A 7781-nucleotide genomic window follows, 5' to 3' on the forward strand; every position below is an offset into this window, starting at 1 on the left:
CTGGAAAACTGGGTGCAATCAAGAAGCTGCAGGAAGCTCCAATTTGTATGCCATAGTACCAATCTTTTGCAACACCTTGTACGGACCATAATACTTTGGTGATAATTTATTATCCTTCTTAGCTTGCTTGAGGGACATTTGTTTATATGGTTGTAGTCGTAGGAATACCCACTCACCTACATCAAAACATCTTTCACTGCGATGTTGATCTGCCTGTTGTTTCATTCTATTCTGTGCCAACACGAGGTTATCCTTTAAGAGTTGGAGGACTTGTTGTTGATGTTCGATGTGATGTTCCACTGCCTAAACCTTAGAATTTTCTCTTAAATATGATGTGATGGATGGTGGTTGATACCCATAAAGTTCCATAAATGGGGTAATTTTTGTTGCTGTATGGAAGGAAGTGTTATACCACCATTCAGCCAGAGGCAACCATTTGACCCATTGTGTCTGTTTATGAGATACAAAGCAATGAAGATATCCTTCCAAACATTTTTTTACTATCTCAGTTTGCCCATCAGATTGAGGATGATAAGATGAGTTATGAGCTAACTGAGTACCAAGACAAGAAAATAATTTTGTCCAAAAATTTCCAATGAAAATGGGATCTCTGTCACTTACAATAATCTTTGGGTTTCCATGTAGCTTTTGAATTGTTTCCATAAATGCAGTAGAAATTGTACTGGCTTTAAATGGATGTGATAATGCACAAAAGTGTGCATACTTGGTAAGTCTTTCAACTACCACCATGATGAGCAAAGCCATTGATACCATACAAACTGATTTGGTTCCAAATATAAAGTTTCCATACGTACCTTTTGTGTGTTTTGCACATTATTGAGATTGAAGAACTGCTCCATTTGTAATATCCATGTGGCGAGATCCTTGCCATCAAACTTCCTCATATCAATTTTTGGAATATGGTGAGTCTTTGATCCAACATTATATTCTATGGAATGATGATTAACATTTCTTTTGTTCTCATCATGAGTTTCCTTTAGTACCCTTTCACCCTTATTGACCATTTCTTGTAGCAACTTATTCATATTTATCTTCAATTCTTCAATCTTATCATCCATTCCATCAATTTTAGCTTCTACGCCTTTCTTTAAACCATCCATATTAGGTTCTACATCTTTCCTTAAACAATCCATCTTAGATTCTATTGCTTTTTGTGCAAGTGACACTTGTTGCACTTGTTCTTGTAATTTTGATATATCATATAGCATTTCTTCTTCTTCTTCATGATTCATGCTAGAGCTTCCAGGTTCCTTACTAGGTGTTTTCATTTTCTTTCCTTAGGGCATCAGTTACTGATAATAATGCTCTATTATGCCCTTTGAATTCCTTCAAAATAAATTTTCAAACCAAGCTTAAGAAAAAATTTAAGAAAATCTGCACACCTTTTTTCACTTTGTAGGAGCTCGATATTTCCTCTGATGTATCTCTGTACTTGCCAATAATATAGTTCTAAATTTGTGACCTACAGTAGCCCTTTGTGTCCTCTTTCCAATGCCACAAGTCTGACCCAAATTGGTTTCTCCAAGGAAGAGTTATGCAAAATCTCCCACAGTGAGTTGATTATACACTAGTTCAGTAGAGCGAACTTGTACGACGTTCCACGAGTCACTGTTTCGACCTTTGGATTTTAAAAATGCATACAAGAAACTAAAATCCGTCCTCTTTCTATACCTTCTTACTAAATTTCAATCTGATCCCCAGAGAGAAATTTATGATGTTTTTCCCCAGGTCACCTTATTGGAATGTAATACAGGAGTCTGCAAAAAGACCAACTTCATCGGATCATATCTCCGCAAATATAGCACGCAAAGCTCTGAAATTTGGAGCCAAGGTTTCAAGAGATTTATTCTCAAATGGTTTTTTTTTAACTTCTGAAACGTTGCAAAAAAAAAGCTATAGTGAAAATGCCACGATGACCTGTTTGGAGCAGCGAAACCCTAGAATCTGAAGCTCTGATACCAAATGTTATGAAACCAGCTCAAGAAAAGATAGAAAAGATAGATCAACGCCTTAGAATTCATCCTCTTCGAGGGGGAAACCTCCTTTACATTACATAAATGAACAATTCTTGGATGATTCAAATGAAAAAACGTCCTTTCTATATATAGGAGTCTAAGGGGTCACAATATAATCCAGCCGACCTAACAATAATAATATAAAACCATAAAAATAACAATAGAGGGATTCTATGGGGCACAATAATAACAATATGGGGGCAATAGGGGCACAAAAATATTAATAAGGGGTATAACTAAAATAGTAATGGGTTAATCACTAGTATTATAGGGACCCAACACTATACACACTGGTCAACACTCTCCTTCAATTTATACACAATGTTCATGTTGTAACAAGGTTGTAGAGACCATTTAATCGCTTAGTTCCAGCTTGAAAGGCCATGGTGGTATTGTAACTGAAACTACATTTACCTATGTATACACATCCCTACATTTAACTGTGGTTATTGGTTAGTATTGGCATTGTTGTTGAGCGTTGGCATTGGAATTAGTGTTGAGCATTGTCATTGTGAATTTTGTTGAGTGTAATGTGAATTTTGCAGATCACATAATGCAATCTCTAGCGATGATTTGAAGAATCCATCGATATCACAATTTCCTTTATCATGAATTATCGTGCGGGTATCACCAATAATATATGCTACATTTCATTGAATTATAATTAATAGCTAGTCCAGTAACATATGCAGTGATGGTCATTCCATAGTTTTAGAAAATGATATAACATTGAAAACATATGTAATATGTATATATTTTCATATTTGTGAATGGAAGAACACATTGTTTTATATTCTAATACTGTGAGTAGTAATGAAGAAGGAGGAGCCTCATCAAATTATTGAATCTTCATCGTTAGATTCCCGCAAGAGAAAAAAAATCCCAATGGTCATAGCTATTTCGAGGATATATATATATATATATTATGGTAATTGTAATTTTGGTGTTGGTCCATTTATATCTACGTTGAATACTCGTTTGTGTATTGAGTTGATTTATTTTATATGAGAGTTGGTTTACATCAAAGTGGCTATTTGAGATTAAGAGGTTGCATCATTTTTTTGGGTTATTTTCATTAAACAGAATTGGAGCCAAGTTGTATGGTGAGTCTCTATTGTTTATAGAGATATATTAGATTTTTTTATCAAAGGCCATTGTTGCAAGTATTTTGACTATTCAGGGCCCAACTCATAATTTTGCAAAGATTATTTCATTCATCTCCATTGATCAAACTTTTCAATCTATACTTTAAAGATGATGATCCCCTTGCCCTAACCTATGAAATCAAAGCTATTTAACATGATGTAGAAGCCACTGGAGTTAGAATGGATGTTCCTCTCACAACATTTGTAACAACCCTCGTGAAAATTCCATGTAAATATATATACATAAGGCCACAATGATGGGACACATATTCACAATTGAATGGTGGAGGAAACATCCTAATTGGTGTTGATTCAATTTATTATGGCTAAGAAAATTGGCAAAGGTAATGGAAAACGTTCTGGAAAGGCATGAGGCATTAATTGGCATTTTATTTATGAAAATAATGGAAATTAGGAGAAAAGAAAGGTGAAAGGTCAGAGGTTGCATGTGAGGAGGAAAATGAAGAAAATAGAGGCCTCATTAATAAAAAGGCTTATGAGGATCAGTGGGAAATATTTGGTTAGTGCATTGTTGGAACTCTCTCAGTAATCTCTCTCTCTCTCAAACTGTTGGAGAGGTAGAGTTTTCTTGGAGCACTCTTGGAGGGTGTGGCATACTAGTATTTTTGGAGCAAGATAGAAAAGGAAGAGAAAGAAAGTGAAAGAGGGCATAGATATCGACAACTATAGTGGATTTTTCTTGCAAGTACCAATTTTCATATGTCTTCCTCAATAGTTTTGGCATGCATGGGACATGCATGTCTTTTCCTGGTTTTGATCTGTCACTAGCATGGAGGATTTCCTAGATTGATAGTGGATTTTCATAGCTTTGTCATTTCCTGTATAGCCATGGAGATTGTGGGTTTATTTCCTTGTTTTGTTTCTGTTGGTTCTCATGTATCCTTAGATTGGGTTGAGTTGTTAGTTCCTGGAAGCCTTGGTTGGAAAAATGCTCTGGAAGCCCTTTAATGAATTGGGTTAAGTTACTAGTCCTGGAAGTGTTGGTTGGACAAACAATCTAGAAGCCCTATAACAACTTAGGTTGAGTTACTAGTCATGCAAGTCTTGGTTGGACAAATTCCATAGAAGCCCTCGGTGGGTTGAGTTACTATTCCTCGAAGCCTTGGCTAGAAAAATGATCTGGAAGCCTGATAACAGTTGTGGGTTGAGTTACTAGTCCTAGAGCTGTGCTTGGACAAATTATTTGGAGACCGGAAACATTCATGGGTTGAGTTAATAGTCTTGGGAGCTAGGTTGGAATAAGCACTCTAGAAGCCCTGGAAGGCTTCGATGGAGACCAATCTAATGATGGTTTTTTGATGTTTGATTGTGAGGTGGAATCACTATTTGATGGGTTGAGGTGGATGACCTCTGGAAGCCTTGGATGAGTTTTGATTGATGTGTTCTATGATATCCCACATTCATTCTTGGAATATGGGATGGGAGTGAATGACTAAAGAGATATTTGGCTCAGCCATTCTACGGTTTGGTGGATTGTAGAAGTCCCATCCCGGGTTTGGATTTTGCATCATTAATGAAAGGTTATTTCTCTTGGTATTTTTATGAGTATTATTATGGATTATATGTGGTGTATATGGTTCCAACCTCATTGATATTTCTATCCCTATTATATTGATGATGTATATGTTCTATGACAATAACTATGTATGGCTCTCGTCATGTTTTTACTTGTAAATGAATGAACAATGCACCTATGACATAATGGATGGAATGGTAGGTGATTTGTTGAGGCATCAATGGTTCTTAGTGAATATCATATAAATATAAGACCCTTATGCTCATATATGTTATGTACACACGTCGTTTGAATATTCACTAAGTGTTTGAAAAAATTTCTGTCATGGTCAAGCTTGGTTAGGTCAAGTCCTTGATCAAGTTTTGTGTTAGAGGCTTTGCCTTGGTGTCATGTATTGTCTTAGAAAGTCTCATCAAGTTGCAGTCATTGGTTTGGAGACTAGCCCTAAAAAAGTGGCTTAAATATCACAATCTCTTGCACAAAACTGGCTGAAAAAGACTACAATCTCTCCCTTGCAAGTATTGTGGGAGTGAATATAGGGTTCTAGTCACATGCATGCCTTCTCATGGGAGTGAATTTGGGTTTAATTCATTAAAATTCTAGGTTAACACATGGGTTGGGCACTTGGAGTGGTGTATTAGCACTTGGGGGTCCTAAAGCACCTAAGGGAAATCTGTAAGGTCTTGTTTTGTCGACTCCATTTACTTAATATTACCTGGGAGGTTGAGTCTTATCATAATGGCCTCTCATCGCATTTTTACCCTGGATGGACGGCCTCTTGAGTAGATGTGGGAGGAGAGTGTTACAAATTAAGGCAATATATTCCACATATTCTCACTATCTCAAATCATTATGAGTTAGTGGCCAACTTAAAGAGATTACTTTTGACACTCTTGTGAAGAATTTTGTAGAAAGAGAGAAATTTTTTGAGAAGAGGAAGATAATTTCTTAGTCTTTTGAAGAAGTTGTGTGCCTTGCACAAAAATAGAAGAATCAGACATAAGATTCTTCTAGAGGAAGAGGTGGAAAAATAGGACATAGAAAGAATAATAATAGAGGCAAGGGTAACAAACATTCCCAAGGAGGAAGACATGATCTTCATTGTATATGATACAAGATAAATGGGCATGATGCATCCACATGCAAGCTCTCTTTGGATAGAATCAAGAAACAAGGAAATGAAGGGAAAGGTAAAACACTAGATCTAGGGAAAGGTGAAGCACTTGAATCTACTCATTATATTGTGGAACATTACAATATTGGAGTAACTAAAGACATCTTTAATAATTCATTTTCTTCATGGAAAGATGCATGGCTTCTTGATATAGATGCAACCTACCACATGAACTTTCAGAAAGATTTCTTTGAAAATTTTATTGACAATGTAGATGGAACATTCTACTTTGTGAAAAAGTCAAAACTAAAGCCATACAAAGTTGGTGCCATCGGGCTCAAACTGCCTGGACTCCCTAAATTTCTTTTGCATGATGTTCTCTACCTCCGATAGCTACAAAGGAATTTTTTGTCCATGGTTTATATCCATTATCAATGACACTCCATTCACATGTTTGATGGAAAAGTTGAAGTCAGAGAACCATCAGACAAATCGCTTGTCATGACAGGAATAGAAGAAGGAAGACTCTTGAAGCTACAAGGAATATCTGCTGGTGTAGAGAACTATGCATATAACTCTCAGTATAATGAAGGTACATTTACATCTAGTATTTTATGGCATGCAAGATTTGGACATCTGAATTATGACAATCTGTGTTTATTGAAGAGAAATGGTACCATTAATGGTTTGACAACCATTCAGGGGAAACTGAAGAAATATGATGCTTATATCCTACGAAAATATAAAAAACAACCATTTCATCATTATGTTTCTAGAGCACATAGAAATATTGAATTGCTTTATTCTAACTTGTGTGGCACTGGGCCTGCTCCTTCTGCAAATTGAAATATATATATGATGACTTTTATTTATGACTACACCAAAATGTGTTGGGTATATATATTCAAGAATAAATTTGAATCTTTTGAAACTTTAAAAAATTTCATGCATGGATTGAAAATGATACATAATATCATATTAGCTCTATTTGTATTGATAATTGAAAATAATATACTTCAATTGAATTTGAAAACTATCTTCGCTAGCATGGGATTCAACATCAAACCATTATGCCTTACACTACAAGAAAAAAGGTCATTGGTGAGCGACTAAATGTCACCATAAGCTCATTGGTGACGGTCAAAAGAGCCTTTCTCACCAAAAACTGAATGTCACCAAGGGTGGCATCGCAAAAAGTATAGGTGTTGTGGTGAGATTAAAAGTCCATCACCAATAATGATTTATAATGACAGATAGTGACTGTCACCACTTCATATGAGAAATGGTGATGGACCATAGCCTCTGCCACCAAAAACTAAACGTCGCCAAAATTATAGGTGTTGTAGTGACATTCAACAACTGTCACCAATATGATTTATAATGACGGATAGTGATCATCACAATTTCATATAAGAAATGGTGATGAACCATAGCCTTGGTCACCAAAAACTGAACATCACCAAAGGTGGCATTGCCAAAAATATGTGTTATGGTGACATTCAAAGTCCGTCATGAATATTGATTATAATGATGGATAGTGATCATCACCGTTTCATATGAACAACAATGATTTAATGTGATGGATCTTTCATGGCTGTCACTATTGGTGCATATATATGGTGATGTTCATTGACCATTACCTAAAGCCACATTGCTAGAAGTATATGTGTTGTGGTGACATTCAAGGTCTATCACAAATAATGAATATAATGATGGATAGTGACCATCACCATTTCATATCAACAACAACAATTTATGGTTATGGACCTTTGAAGGTCGTCACTATTGACGTGTATATATTGTGGCATTTGTTGACCATCACCATTTCATATTTTGGTGAGGGTCAAGAAATGTCACCAAAGCTCATTGGCGATGGTCAAAAGAACCTCAGTCACCAAAAATCGATCATCGTCATTCCATATGGATGTCAAGGCACGATGGAATCGCAC

The sequence above is a fragment of the Pinus tabuliformis genome, chromosome 7, assembly GCF_031772625.1.
Source record: "Pinus tabuliformis cultivar Carrire ecotype Pingquan chromosome 7, CPIR1, whole genome shotgun sequence".
In the NCBI taxonomy this organism is placed as follows: domain Eukaryota; kingdom Viridiplantae; phylum Streptophyta; class Pinopsida; order Pinales; family Pinaceae; genus Pinus; species Pinus tabuliformis.